At 34.0% G+C, this 16438-nt stretch overlaps 1 pseudogene; it reads right to left on the reverse strand.

Moving 5' to 3' along the window:
- LOC104759524 lies at positions 7364-7984 on the reverse strand (annotated as a pseudogene).

Below are 16438 nucleotides of genomic sequence, written 5' to 3' on the forward strand. Positions count from 1 at the left end.
GGTTAACTTACGAACAGGATTGCCATAAACACACGAGAAATAGAAACACACATCTTTATTAGCAATCTTACATTCAATGAGATGTGCGTCTTGTTCATAGATAGTTACAGAAACAGTCTTCTTCCAAAGCAAAGCTAACCCCCCCCAAACCTGTGTTTGATCCCAAAGGGGACAAATCCTAAAACTATGAAGGATTTCAGGCCTATCAGCCTATGCAATGTCCTTTATAAGATCATCTCCAAGATATTGGTAATGAGACTCAAGAAAATTCTCTCATCAGTGGTCTCCGAGCACCAGGCAGCTTTTATACCAGGACGTCAAATTACAGACAATGTATTGATTGCACACGAGATAATGCATTCGCTACGGGTCAGGAAACGATGCGCAAATTCTTATATGGCTGTTAAGACAGACATTAGCAAGGCATATGACTGTATCAGCTGGGATTTCTTAGAAGCAGTGTTAATCAAAAAAGGTTTTGACAGTCGTTGGATTACATGGATCATGGCATGTGTACGCTCTGTCTCTTTCTCTGTGCTTATTAATGGGAGTCCATATGGTTGATTCACTACTTCACGTGGAATACGACAAGGGGATCCCCTATCTCCTTACCTATATATTTTGTGTGCGGATGTTCTAAGCTCCTTGATCACACAAGCTATTAAGGAGAAAAAGATTCAAGGAATTCACATTAGTACACCGGGTCCAGTAGTGTCACATCTATTATTTTCTGATGACTCCTTATTTTTCCTCAAAGCTGATGCTAAAAACAGTTCAAACCTTCTAAAGATATTCAAGGTTTATGAGCAAGCGTCTGGTCAAATGATAAATCTCGAGAAATCGGCAATCACTTTTGGTACGCATGTCTATCAACATACTAGAGACCGAGTACAACACATTCTCCATATACCTACTACGGCGGGTGGAGGTAAATATCTTGGTCTCCCTGAACAATTTAATGGGAGGAAGATAGAGATGTTTAAGTATATCCAGGATAAGGTTCAACAAAGGACAGAGGGCTGGCACACCAAATTCTTGTCTGCAGCGGGTAAAGAAACCCTCATTAAAGCAGTAGGGTATGCAATGCCTGTGTTCTCCATGAATTGCTTTCAACTTCCAATGGAGATATGTTCAGAAATAGATAGCATGCTGGCACGTTTTTGGTGGGGAACTACAAAAGATAAACGTAAAGTTTCTTGGGTAGCTTGGAAGAAGATGGTTGTGTCTAAAAGAAATGGAGGTTTAGGATTTCGGGATTTACATATGTTCAACCAAGCTCTATTAGCAAATCAAGCATGGAAGCTAATAAATAGACCACATTGCCTATTATTCAGACTCCTCAAAGCGAGATATTTCAGAGATGAAAGTTTTTTCACGGCGAAAAAGAGAAACAAAGCCTCCTATGGTTGGAGTTCACTGCTGTTTGGTCGAGAACTCTTAGAAAAGGGAATACAAAAAAGCATTGGTGATGGCTCTTCTACGAGTCTTGCATCTGAACCATGGTTGCCAACGTTACCTGCTCGACCTCCACGGGTGCGAGAAATGTCTAATTCTACTTTACTAGTTTCTGACATTATCAACCCGATGACTCAACAGTGGAATGAAGAAAAAATTCAAGAGCTGATACTTCCCGAAGATAGACATCTGATTTATAAGCTCTTTCTACCTTCAACACCGGCACCTGATACGTATTTGTGGAGTCACACTCAAGACGGAAACTATACAGTTAAATCAGGTTATTGGTTGGCGATGCATTCAAGATTAGAAACAGAGACACCACAACCACCATTATCAACTTCACCAGTACTGGCCAATGGAATATGGCAGTTGCAGATTACACCAAAGCTAAAACACTTCTTGTGGCGAGTAGCTTCAAGGGCTATTGGAGTGGGAGAAAATCTACTAAAACGAAACATCAAGGTGAACCCATATTGTGCTAGGTGTTGTTCTATACTGGAAACAACAGACCATTTGTTGTTCTCATGTCCATACGCAACTCAAGTCTGGCGAACGGCTGGTTATCCAACTTCACAACTTTGTGATTCAACCAAACCAATTGAGGAAAAGCTATTGTCTTTTATTGCACTCTATAAGGATAAGTCCATAGATGCAACATTTAGATGTCAACCTTTTTGGAAAGGCCGTAATGATCTTGTTTTTAACAAGAAGCTAACTGCTGGAAGTACACTCCTCAACCAAGCAATTGTGGATACAACAAATTGGCTTACACACACTGAAACCACAACCAATAAGCCAGTTAATATAAGTGCCAGACCACGACGCTCCGGATAGACAAGACCCCGACCAGGCTGGGTAAAGTGTAACTATGATGCTTCACATCATGAAGGTGATAGAGACTCTGGCTTAGGATGGATAATCAGAGATTCTAATGGTCAGGTGCTCCACTGTGCTATGGGCAAATTTCAAGGAAGACCTACTATAGAAGAAGCGGAATGTTCGGCTTTAGTATGGGCAATTCTAATGGTCAGGTGCTCCACTGTGCTATGGGCAAATTTCAAGGAAGACCTACTATAGAAGAAGCGGAATGTTCGGCTTTAGTATGGGCAATTCTAATGGTCAGGTGCTCCACTGTGCTATGGGCAAATTTCAAGGAAGACCTACTATAGAAGAAGCGGAATGTTCGGCTTTAGTATGGGCAATTCTAATGGTCAGGTGCTCCACTGTGCTATGGGCAAATTTCAAGGAAGACCTACTATAGAAGAAGCGGAATGTTCGGCTTTAGTATGGGCAATACAATCATGTTGGGGTTTGGGATACCGTTCGATAATATTTGAAGGGGATAACATCAATGTTATACGACTCCTCAATGACCATGGACACAACCCAAGACTAAGAAGATTCTTGGATACCATCCGCGATTGGAAACAAAACTTTACATCTATGAGTTTCTCTTTTCGTCATCGGGAAAGCAATGCTTGTGCTGATCTTCTAGCAAAAAATGCAATCTCACATCCCTCTCTATGGGAGCTTATTATTCTTGTCCATCTTTTCTAAGACAGATTGTAAACTCTGATTTAAACTCTGTTTGGTAATAAAATTATTGGAAGGAAAAAAAAAAATTATACCATGTTTGTTAAAACAATTTGGCTTATTCTTAACTCTAGCATCATTGCATGTCATCATGCCTCTCTATTGGTTTTGAACTTATGGGTATATTGTCCTGCAATGCATGAACAGATTAATCCACATGTCCGTATGTGTTTTGTAATAGAACGTATGCTTGAATAATATACTCTTTCACAACTTAACAAATTAAAAAGCGACGTACACTCATATATAAGAAACACTAACAGGTCATTCACAGTGAAAATATATAAAATTACCTTGAATTAAAGATTGATATTTGTTAGTTAAGAAAGACTTCAATATAACAATTCTTTGGTTTATTTAGTATTCAGAAAACAAATTTTTGAAACTTGTTTATGTAGTCAAGAAATGTTTATATATAATAAACAAAAAGGTGTAAGATATAGAGGTGTGAAATGTAAAGGTGTAAAAATTAATAGATATGAAACACGGAGGTATAACAAAGAGGTGTAATACATAGAGGTATTGAATAAAAATGTGTAAAAATAAATGGATGTGATTTTTGAAACCAGGAGGTACAACAAAGAGATGCAAAAATTAAGAGGTGTGATTTTTGAAAGATGGGGGTGCGATGAAAAGACACGATTAATAAATTTAAACTGTTGGATTAAAAGTGGAACGAAACAAAGAGGTGTAAGATATAGAAGTGTGAAATGTAAATGTGTAAAAATTAATAGATGTGAAATATGGAGGTACAACAAAGAGGTGTAATACATAGACGTGTTAAATAAAAAGGTGTAAAAATTAATGGATGTGATTTTTGAAACCAGGAGGTACAACAAAGAAATGCAAAAATTAAGAGGTGTGATTTTTGAAAGATGGGGGTGCAACGAAAAAACACGATTAATCAATTTAAACCGTTGGATTAAAAGTGAAATTAATCTTATCCGTTGGATTAAAAATTAACACAAAAAAGTGGATTTGCTATTATATACAGATATTTTTTTTTTCCCTTTTTCCCTTGTATCTTTCAGTCTTGGTAACCCCATTACCGAGGACCACTCAGAGTTCTTACGTAAGATACAAAAAATTGTTGACAGAATCTACAAGTACATAATAATAAACCATAAATTCTGAGCCAACCATATTTCACCCACCACGATCTATCTAAAAATTTACGTATGTCGGTATGTGTAATGTGGTCTAGTAAGTATTGAGTCAAACTTTAAATGTTTTCAACGGTACTGTAATGTATAATTAGGAGTTAATTAGACTCTACGAAATCATCGAATACGAAACATAAAATTCAACGTATACAGTTTAAATTTGGAGTGTTGCAGTTAAGAAATAATCCATGTGGATTTTATGGCTTTGGAGATGTGAGCTTTCTCTTTGGAGACTCTTTATGACTCTATCTAATGTTATACTCTTTTAAAAATCTTTCCTTTTTTGGTGTGTTTTTTAGTATAACACATGAGGATTGTCTTGAAAATATTCAACCCCATCATACTTATTATATATATATATATATGTGTGTGTATATATATATGTGCGTGTTCTATGTCTCGGTCAAAATGGTGTCCTCTGTGTTGCAATGACGTGGATATTAATAAAACCTCTATGTTGCGCACAGTTGGAATATCAAATCGTGACATGCTGCTGATGAATCTTTGTTTAGCGGTTAAGAGCAATAAGTTTTAGAAATGTGTAATTAGAGAATCCAGAGCCATGATGAAGAATGAAGGTTTCATTCAAAATTTACGGCTTCAACATCTTAAAAACTTACATATGGGGTATAGACGTATAGTAATGGTTTTTACATATTTAACGTTTTTTTTTTGGGGACATTTACTATGGATCAAGACTTCAAAAGGGACCAGTGACAAAGGATATATAATAACTTTGACGACAAAAAATGAATATATATATATATTAGTATTGTATCCGCGCTACGCGCGGGAGTTAGATGAGAGTGTTTTTTCGTTTGTTTTGTTAATTTGTTTTTGATTATGTATTTTTCCTCTTTGCGTCTGGTTATGTTCTGCGTATGTTTTCCTTTGCTCTTTTGTTGGTTTAATTTTTTCCTATATCTTTTTCAGTTAGTATAATAAAGTAATTTTTAAGATATTTATTAAATTTAAATTATCATGATCTTTCTTTCTTTTCAAAAAATATAGAATTAGAAGCTAAGTTTGTATAGTAACAGTTGTTTTTGGGATCTACAGGACAATATGAGTTTTGAAACTATTTCTTGATGCTTGTAATCCTTCTGCTTTTATCTCTTTCATTGATGCACATTTTTTTTTTTGGTGTCTTTGGGTGTTTTTCCTCTTCGCTTCGCATCCGTATGGGGTTATTGGTTCTATCCTGATGTTTTCGTTTCAGGTATGTGTTAATTGATTTGCAAATCTGTTCTTTTTTAAAATTGTTTTGTTCCTTTCATTTCCTAATTAATGTACCCATTGTTTTTGAGTTCGTAGTTCTAAATTTTAGTTTTGGTTGGCCCCATGAAGTGGGTTTCAAGTGGATATGAATTTTGTGTTGTTCAAATTAAATTGTCGCCTCTATGATGTTTTTTTATTTTAATTTTGTAGGGTGTATTTTTTTGTGGCCGTTTTAGTAAGTCATTCAATTTTGGTCTAACTTGAACCAAATGTGGTACTCGAATTTCAGCATCTTTTCCTTCAACTAAATGTGTGTCCATCTCTTACATTTTTTTACTGTTTGGTGATGGTTTTGTCCATTGTTGGCGAGTAACGTTAATTGAATCTTAGTGGGGTTTCCCTGATCCTCTGTAAGTGTTTGTTTTTTTTTCGTTGCAGTTGTTGTTTCTTTCGATTTTTTAGTAGCTCTGTATTTTGAAGCCGACTATTTTTATGATCTAGGTGTCATTGAAGCTAAAGACCTTTTTGCATATGTCTATCTCATGGTGGTCGTAATACTTTTAGACCTTTTTTAGGGATGGTTTGTGAGAAGTTTATTCAATATATGTTGATCTTGAATGTTCTGGTTTTGTTGTCATGGTAAGTGGTGGACTTTAATTTTATTTTCCCAATCGTTTGTATTCTTGCTATACTTTCAGTTATGTTCCATTGTTCTCTTGTTTAGTTTATTTTGGACCCTATGTAATGTTTATGATGGAGAAAAACGAAAAATTTTATTTTGAATTTTAGAAATTTTAAGAGAATGATAACATTGGTTAACCTTATTGTTTTTCCTTAAGCTAAAAGAAAAAGACAAACTTGATCATTTTTTTGTAGTAGTAGGAGTGCACACATTTATTCTTCATGTCATTGAGGGTGCAGATGATAGTTGGTTGGACTTCTGCCAATGTACTATAGTAGGACTGTAGTTTTTGTACATTGACTCTATATAACGACTTCTTGATAACAAACATGAAACATTGCAATATCAATCGTCGGAAGCCAAATTTTTTTTCTAAATCACTCAAAGATATAACATAAGCTTGATAGTAATCTTCTAGGCTGAAGGGTAGATATCAAAGGGTAACATGTGCGTAATCGAAAACATAACCCAGCGTACCGCTGTTCCGGATGAGCGAATAATTATGTTTTCATCTTAGCCTTCACTCATATAACAAAAGTAGTCCACAATTTGGGGTGTGAAACAAAGATTGGTAATTATCGTTTAAGATTCCAAATCACAATAATTCAAATAGAGAAACATATATAAATAATAGAAAATAGATGATAGGTACATGCAACTATAGAGCCATCAGCCATGTTATGATGTACATTTTATTTTCTCCTTGCTCATCCTACTATGCGATCAGACAAAATAATTCAAAAACGACAATAGTCAATTTTTTCCTTCAATATATAAGTGATCCTTCTTAAAAAAATATCAAACTCCACGATTTTTAAAGTATATTTATCTTACCTTCAGTTAAACATATATACCATAATCCATATAGATGCATTGGCCAAAGCGTTCCTATCTTGCGAGCATCAATATTCCACATTTTGTAGAGCCCTTGAGATTTAGTTAACAATAATTTAGAATATAGATAAATCGAAATCGTATACGATAAGGGAAAATTAGTTATTGATGAAAATGCTTAACCTTTAATTCTTCTTACTCAGTAATTAAGGAGTCCTTTTTTCAAGCTTGTAATAGTTGAGTCAAATTATAAATTGTAGAAAAGTGGTATGCGAGCCCAAAACTTCAAGAATAAAGAAAGGAAAATAAAATAACAAAATTTGTCAAACAATGATGTTTTTAAATATGTTTTTCATATGTGAGTTTGTTAAACCAAGTAACTAACAGACAAATGAAAAACGTAATAAGTTAAATATTAACAGGTGACACAAACAGTCATAACTCCAGCAGTTGGTCCAGTGAGCCGAACCTTAACCACGTAACCATCAATCTCAACCAACTCAAGCCCCCCACCTCCAGGTACGGCCTTAACTCAGAGAGAACCTTAATTGAACAACAAACCCAAAAAGGGCCCATTCAGATCGATTACAAAACACAAGACGCTAAATTAAAAACAACTAAAACGTTTTTTTAAAAAAACAAACCTTTTCGATGTTCTCATCGTTCAGCTCTAACCCTCCTGTCTCAGATTCAAGAAACTGCTCAACGGACATGATCTCTGGAATCTTGTCTCGTAGCCGACTCTCGATTCCCATCTTCAACGTCATTGATGAGCTAGGACACGAGCCACAAGCTCCTTGTAGCTTTAAAACCACCACAAGCCCGTCGATCTCGTGCAGCGCCACGTTTCCTCTGTCAGCCATTAGTGACGGCCTTACTTCGTCTAGCACTCTCTCCTCATTCTCTTCCGCTAACGGCATGACGCAGGTCACATGACCAAACACTAAACCAAATCACAACAACAGTTCTAAGAGAGATTGGTCTGGTTTTTGCAAATCAGAATAACAGATTTCAAGCATCCATTACCTGTTCGTTTTCTCAAAGCTAACAATATGAAAGCCCCACCCTCTTTCTCGCTAAAAGAGGTCGCATGATCGTCAAATGCACTTAGGCGCACTTTCTCCCCACTTTCATAATAGAATACATGTGCTGAAAGCAATAAAGAGGGTTACTATAAGAACCATATTAAGAAGTGAATCAAAGAGATGTAAGTCGGTGAGGGACAGACCTTTCAAGACATAGATGGACTAACATCCTCTCCAAGGTTTGTGTCATTCCATTTCCATATGCTTTGCTGCAACATACTTGGCCCCTGTACTTGGCCCATGACATCTTATGTGAAAACAGGCATGTAGGCGAAACCATAAGGCTATAGATTAAAATAACGACACCAAAAATTTACATCTAATAGAAAAATTTAAGACGCACCCCCTTAAAATAATGTAGAACTAATGTAGGTGTTCCTTTAATTTGGAGAATTTGGTTTAAAATTTTTAAAAGGAAGGCAACTTATGAGCGATCGATTATGAAACTTAAACTTTCAGAGATGGACAAAATATTGAAACAGGAAAATATTGAAAGAGTAAATACATATACAAACCTGGAAGATCTGTATTGGTGTTGGCAAGAGAAACCTGAAAAACTCTTTCGGAAAGATACCGAAAGACTCGTTGACCTGATCAAAAGCAGTGGTTTCTCCCAACGATCTGTTGGTGTTGGCGGCCAGATTTGAGATTTGCGAAAGACAGGACAATGAAATCCATGTTAGTAAGGAGAAATTTCAGAGAGAAAGGAAATTATTAGAGGCATGAAATTGGAGAAGATGACATTATATAGAACTTACACTTACACAAATTGAATAAAAAGTAGTGGGACTTCAATTGAAAGAGACGGCATTGAAAGACTTGAATCACCGTTTTAGAGGAAGATGTTATGATGGAGATGGAAGCCAGAGAAGACAGTGAAAAGGTGTAGAGGATTCGCGAGCATTAATTTTATTTTGACGGAGAGACCCTTTAGATCGCACAACGGCGGACGGCGGGGTTCTAAACATTTAAGGGGTTTACTTCGACGGCATATAAAACAATTATTAGTAATTGATTGAGCTTTTTAAGATATATGAAACAAAGAAGAAGAGAATTGTTTAGTGGGTTGTGGCAAAAATTTGGGCTTATTAAACGGAGGGAATTACTTAATGGGCTGTGTCCAAAAATTAACCTTATTAAACTGAGGGAAATGCTGAGGTGTGCACTTTATATATATAGATATATAAAGAGGATATAATATAATAACTTTGTTGACTGAATAAATAGTAAACAATAAATTCTGAGCCAACTACATTTATTTACAGTTTTACACCTATATATATATATATCTTCATACTTAAGTCGATGAAAATGTTGTATGTAAATCTTTTATCTTCACATTTTAACCAAGACTAGGATCGGACCCGCGCTACAGCGCGGGGGAAAATTCGCATATTATTATAGTGTTATATAATCATGTAATTATATTATTTGTGTTTCTATCTGTCTTGTACCGCTGTTATGAGATTTCTATAATGAATACAAATTTTGTTCTCGACTAAATTTGACCATAGTTTTGTAGACTTTGGAATAATACTAATATAGAGATGATTATTGTAAGTTTATATACAATGAAAAATGAAGAAAAAAACGTAAATATCAAATAATACGGAATTTTAATACAATCAAAAAATTTAATAAACTTAAGAGGTGACGGAATTATTATAAAAATAATAAACTTAATAAAATTAAAAATATTATGCACAGATTAATAATATAGTCAGTAGAGATATAGTAATATGTATTTATTCTTGTACACCTCATATACATGAACATAGTGTAAATATATATTTTAAATTTATGAGTTTAATTTATGTAATTAAAAATGTATTATAACTTCTAAGTAAATATAGTTGGGTTATCTGTATAAGTGTGTATGTATAAAATATTGGGCTTGGAAGTGTTTTCTGAAAATTAAGTAGTTGGGCTTCGTTGACCCTTTTCTTGTAAAAAAATAAACGACTTTTAGGTTGTCCTTTTGACTTATCTTCTTCGTGAGTGAAACAAATGCAATTGTTGTGGTCAATCGTCTTCCATGCGATTGATCTTATTTCCAGATTATAATTAGCGCTATTTCATTCTTCAATCATACCTTCTAATCAACTTGACGCCATCTAAAATCAAGAACCTGTTTCGCGCTGTTTTTAAGGAAATTGGGAAATGAAAGGAGTCCCACCAAGTCGAATCGAATCCAAGATGTCTATGTTGGGGTAGATAAATCCGATAATTGGCGGATTCGGTTTTCAACCATGGGTATAAGACCGAAGTGGTAATCAATTCGATTGGCTTGGTAAGTTCTCTATCATTCGGAATTGCTTAACTTTTAGATTCTTAATCTTCTATATGTATAGAATGAGGTTGGGAAAATTAGTTTTATTTGTAAGAGGCTAAACTAATTGCTTTACTTGTTTTACAGAATGCTTCAGGGTATCAAGTGACATGTATTTTCATCAACACCAGTTTCTTACCTCAGATTCCATGTTTTTTTGAGCGAGAAATAGAAAGATGAGTTCCTAATTCATTTTTTTTACTTACAACATTGGCCATTATTGTATTGTGATAACTTTTTAAATACTGCAGTGTAACATAAATTTAAGATTATATAAGATGGCATATTTCCTTTTAGATTTGAATTGATATAGTTAGTGTTTGATAACTGGGAACTAATTGAATATAATGAATGTTTATGTATCAGCTTCGACTGGTTTGTGAGGAGAATGGAGACATGCGATAAACATGGTTTGTAACCCTGTATTTCCCCACTGATTTAGTCAATGAGAAAGTGTCAATGATTACCCATTGTCCAGGGATAATCAGCCTCTAGAACTTTCCGAAATGTGGTTTTTTAATTGTAGGATGGATGATGGTACCCTATTTAAACAAATGAAGGTATTAGAATTCTACACTTTTCTGCATTTATCCTAGAATACAATAAACTATAAGTGAATAGAAAACAATAAAGAGTTTAGTAAGCTTACAGAAATATCTGCTAAAACCATTTCTATGGTATCTCCAGAGAAGACTGTATTCTGCTTCCAAGAGTGAATGATTTTGAATTGTATTCTCCAACTTGTTTTGAATGATTTGATTGACAGTAAATTTGTGGTAGTATCGACGACAGCAGCCATTGCAGAAAAGTTGATAGTAGTGATAAGAGAAAAGATTTGCAGGTATGATGATTGCACCTTTGCTTCTAGCCATCTAATTTATAGAGATTGCTTGACGTATCCTAAAGTAGGTATTTTTTAGTCTGGGAATATTCTATGTTAGCCGATAATTAAGCAAAATCGAGTAGGAATATTTTGTATATATTGTTTGTATATTGTTTAGGAAATGTAGTAGGTGTATAAAGAAACAGTTTAGTAAGATATTCTTTTTTTGTTAGGATTTTGATATTGGCAAAATTAATTGATGAGATTGAGTAGGATATCAGAATAATTATCGGCTGTGTTAGCGTGATAATGAGCTAAATTTGGGGAAGTATTTATTTTCGGTTTTAACGTGATAAGGAGTCCATTAGTATTGGGTCATTTAATATTGTTAATACCCAAAATCCATTCAAAACCGAGTAATGAGGCTCTAATTATCCGAGTTATGTATTTCGGGTTATTTTTTAATTTTGACCCGACCCAAGAAATTGTTAAGTCATTTTTAACCTTGATCTCTTTATTTTTCTGTTATTGGCGTAGGGGCATTTTCGGTTGAAAGGTTGTACTTCTCTTTTACTATAATAGAGATTGTGATATCATTATGATGATGAATGAACCCAATGAAATTCAAACTTTGTCTCGGTATATGAATTTGCTTTTGGTTCGGTTGGCTGTTAGTTTTCTTTACCAGTTGGATATCAGTTACTTGGTTTTATTATCGGTTTAAGTTGGTCCAATTATAAGCAGAATCAATGATATAGCCTTGCGAAAATGTCCCCCAGTGAACCGGGAGAGTGGTTCCATTTTTAGTGCCGGTATACTAATAAAATTCAGATTCTAACAATTCAAACCGACCGCTAAACCCCAACAAATTTCGTAGTATCCAACGACTAAAAAGAAGGGTAATATTAGTAGATAGCACAAATATGAACATAAGAAACTACCACAACAATCTTTTTTTATAGGTAAATACTATAGGGCCCACATGTTTATGGAGTAAAAAGACACAATCACCCTTTTTTGTTTTATTGTTAGATAGAAAAAGTGAAAAATTTGGTGTGATTTTTAAAAATAGCATGTATTATTTATAATTTACATGTTATATTAAACTAAAAAACGTTTAATCGTAAACCCAAACCAACAAATAGTCTCGTTTTAATTGTAAATTCTAAACCCTAACGATCTAATTTCGTTTTTATTGTAAAATCTAAACCTTAACCATCTCATTTGTGAACCCAAACCGACATATAATTTCGTTATAATTGTAAAATCGAAACCCTAACCATCTCATTTGTGAACCCAAACCGACATATAGTTTCGTTCTAATTGTAAAATCTGAACCCTAACCTTATTTGTGTATCCAAACTGACATATAATTTTGTTCTAATTGTAAAATCTAAACCCTAACCATCTTATTTGTGAACCCAAACCGACATATAATTTTGTTCTAATTGTAAAATTTAAACCCTAATCATTTCATTTGTGAACCTAAACCAATATATAATTTCATTCAAAAAACAAAAATGACATGATATTTTTAAAAATAGCATGTAATATATGTAATGGGTATAAAAGTAATTGTATATGAGAAGAGAAAATGACTTGTGGGCTATATGGTAGTTTCTTAATTAAGTTTGTTTTTTGTGGTATCTAGTGCATATTCCCTAAAAAGAATCTAAGCGGAGTTGAAATTTGAATTCCCGTATGAAAAAAGGTAACAATAATAAGAGAAGCCCTCGTAGTTGTAGTTTCTAAGGAATTTTTTTGGGAAATCTATACTTACTAAGATATATAATCTCGCCAAAATTTCAGAACATCGAGTTTTGAAATGATAAACAACGCACAACTGACGAACGATTTCTCTACTTGTCTATCAATGGTTTCAATTGGGCCGTTACTATCGACCAAAATGGGCCTTGTGTGATAACTGGTATAACTTACAGAACCGGTATAAAAATCATCCATAAATCTTTTAGTTACGTCAATTTTCGGTTATGGGAGGTTCTGAGATGATGCTTTGGTCTTTTCATTTTTGAAATTATTATAAATATTTAATACGAAAACTTGATAAAGATCTAAAAAGTCAAAGCCCATTACAACATGAACATAAATTATAGGGAGAGACAAGCAAACACAGAGTCTAAAGCAAATTAGGGACAAGACAATTACTAAAGATGACTACTTAAGCATAGGATAATTTAGGGAGATAAAACATACGAGCTTAGTCGTCCTCGTTGTCTTCAGATGGGGTTGGAGGACGTCGGAACTGCTTTACGAAATTCTCCCCGCCCATGTTGGTGCCATCTTCGTCGATATTCTTGTAGAGGGTTTCGACGAATGCACTTTTATCATTGATTATGAATTTATGAAGCATGTGGTCGTGGTCACCGGAGGATCCGTGGGCATCCCTTTTTTCGGCGGTGGAGGCATCGGTGTCTTTACTGAGTGCAAAATCTCGTAGGATATCCTGTCGTTGTGGAGACGCTTCACTTGCACGGCATCTTCTCCAAGACCCATAGCTTTAGCCACCCCACGTGCTAGTTGAAGGACAACGCACTCGTCTTTGCTGAAGCGATTATTAGATACTATGTCGTCAACTGTTCTTTTAAACAAGCCAACGAACTCTGGCCGGACAGAATTCATAACGCGGATTCTGTCCAAAGCTTTTGCAGCAGCCTTGAGAGCAGAGGAAGAAGAAGAAGACATGGTGAAAGAAGAGAACCGTGAAAGAGGAGGATGAACTAAGAGAAGCGTGTAAGAGGAGATGCGTACGTTAAAGAAGTGTGAGAGTTCGGTGTGTTATTTTGCTTGTGGTTTAGGGTATATATATTATAAAAAAAAACTCCACGCCAACCCAATAAGTTCTTCACTGAAGAAGAACGCTAGAAGAAATTAAATAATTTATGGTATTTTTATCACATGAGAGCAATTACTTCTACCCCAAGTCACGATCATGAAGCTCTTACAAATATTAAATATTTTTTTGGCCTTGGGTGATCAGATGATGACGATCTCTGCAAGAAATAGGGAGAGGGAGATGAAAAAGACTGGACTTTAAGTAGAGAGTGAAAGGTATGAAGAGAAAGGAAATGATAGCTAGAGACAGAGGTTTGGAGTTTAAAGAGATCATTTGTTTTATTGTTTTGCCTATTACTTGCTCTCGTTATGCGAGTATATCGGTTCATGTAAAGGTCGGTTACACTGTATATGTATCATTTTATAGTTGAATTAAATTACCAATTGATGAATATATATTAAAGTTACTGCGTCCTAGTCGCAAAAGTTACGTTGAATCGAAAGGAACCGAACCAAACGGAACAAAATTGGATGGTTCAGTTTGGTCTCGGGTAGCAGCATATAACCGAATGATCCCTTCTTCTTTAGATTCATGAACATCGGTTTGGTTTATATATTACTCGAGAACCGATTGGGGTACTTGAACTAATCGACATACAAATATGTTACTCAGTTAGTTTTGTTATTTCTTTTTGGCTTTTTTTCACGTTGATAACTTTAATTTTATAATTTTTGCCGATAATAAAACACTTCAAAATATGAAGGATAGCTACAAAGGTGAACTAAATTGTTGTTTGCATAGAACTTCAAAAATTTAAATGAGATAAACAAAGCAGTTCTAAAACATTGAATAACATGGACACGCGCGGAGTATTGAAAAAAATGGTTGGGGAGATACATAAAATTATTACTGTCTGCCCTCTCCATAATTCCAATAAAATGTTTCCTCGTATAGATGTGTTCCTTACACTGTGTCAGTATATACTAATTAAGGATATTGTGGATTCATGTGTTCTAATTTTTTTAATGATAACTATTAAATCTCGTTAGGACACTAGCCACTAGGCATCATCAAAATATGTCGTTATCTAAAATTAAATTAGGTTTCTGTTCAAATCTCTTCTGCAGATACTCAAATTTTTTGATGGAATGTTTATATTGTTTGAAATTTCTATGGAATGTATATTGTGAAATTTTGTATGTAGTTAATGTATATACTCTTAACTTTTTTTGGTTAATTAGTATGTAGATGACTTAGCTTAGACTTCTTCACTTACAAATATTAAGATATAACTTGATATGGATGAGTCGACATCAAGAAATTTACTTATCTTAAAAAGTGAACGAGAAACTAAGAGGTCTTACAAATACAGAGCCAACTTGCAAATTCTAGGAATATACCTACGTAAGTAAAAATTATCAGATAGTCTTTAAGTTGGCAGTGCCAAAGTATCCTATCTTACACTGTCAACTAAATTACCTATCTGATAGTCTTTACAGATAGGATACGTAAGTAGTCTTAAAAACTTACACTGTCAACTAATTACTACAGTATATGTCTTCCGACAGCTATTTTTTGGTAAAGAAAAGAAAAGAAAAGAAAAAAAAATCATATTTAAGACTATGAGTTGTTCTTCGGAAACGAGTTCACCGGAAAATATCACTTCCCTCGAAAATTCACAGGCAAACGAACCCAACTATATACTGTACTAATCACGTATATATATGGGTTCACATAAAACAAAAACTAATCCTAAATAAAATAGTTGTCGGAGCTCAAATTTGATTCAAATTATGTACTAAATGAAAACAAAAAAATTTAGGAGTCTTTTATTTATGTTTGTGGAAGAAGATGTGGGGGTGATCTTAGATGAGAAATAATGTAAAAATATTGTAAGATCATGTCTTAAGATCTTTTGTTAAGAAGGTAGTTATAGGGAGAACAGGTATAAGATCTTAAGATTTAATAATATAATATTCTTATAGAAATTTAAAAATATTGAATAAATACAAAGATTAATGTTTAATATATAATTTAAGTATGTTTAAAACTATTTAATATAATGTTTATTAATTTTCTTATTAAACATATTACAATTATTAAAATTTATAAAATAACATTTTAATTGAAAACTTATACAACTTTTATTAAAATTAAAAAAAAAACATTATTACTTAATTATTTAAAGAAAACAAACATTTTATTTAATTAATACAAATGACCAAATTTATTCCAAATATTCTCAATCAAATCCTCCTTTAATTTGCGATGTGCTTGTTTATCACGAATTAATGTATGACCATCACCTAAACCTTCAAGATTTGAAGACATAGTTACTGAAAAGGTAAGATCCGGAGTAGTTCCAGTTCCATCTTCTTGTTGGAATTCTTGTTCATCATAGAGTGTGTATGAATCTCGTTCATCTTCGACAATCATATTATGCAGTATGAGACATGCTC

Source organism: Camelina sativa, chromosome 17 (assembly GCF_000633955.1).
Source record: "Camelina sativa cultivar DH55 chromosome 17, Cs, whole genome shotgun sequence".
In the NCBI taxonomy this organism is placed as follows: domain Eukaryota; kingdom Viridiplantae; phylum Streptophyta; class Magnoliopsida; order Brassicales; family Brassicaceae; genus Camelina; species Camelina sativa.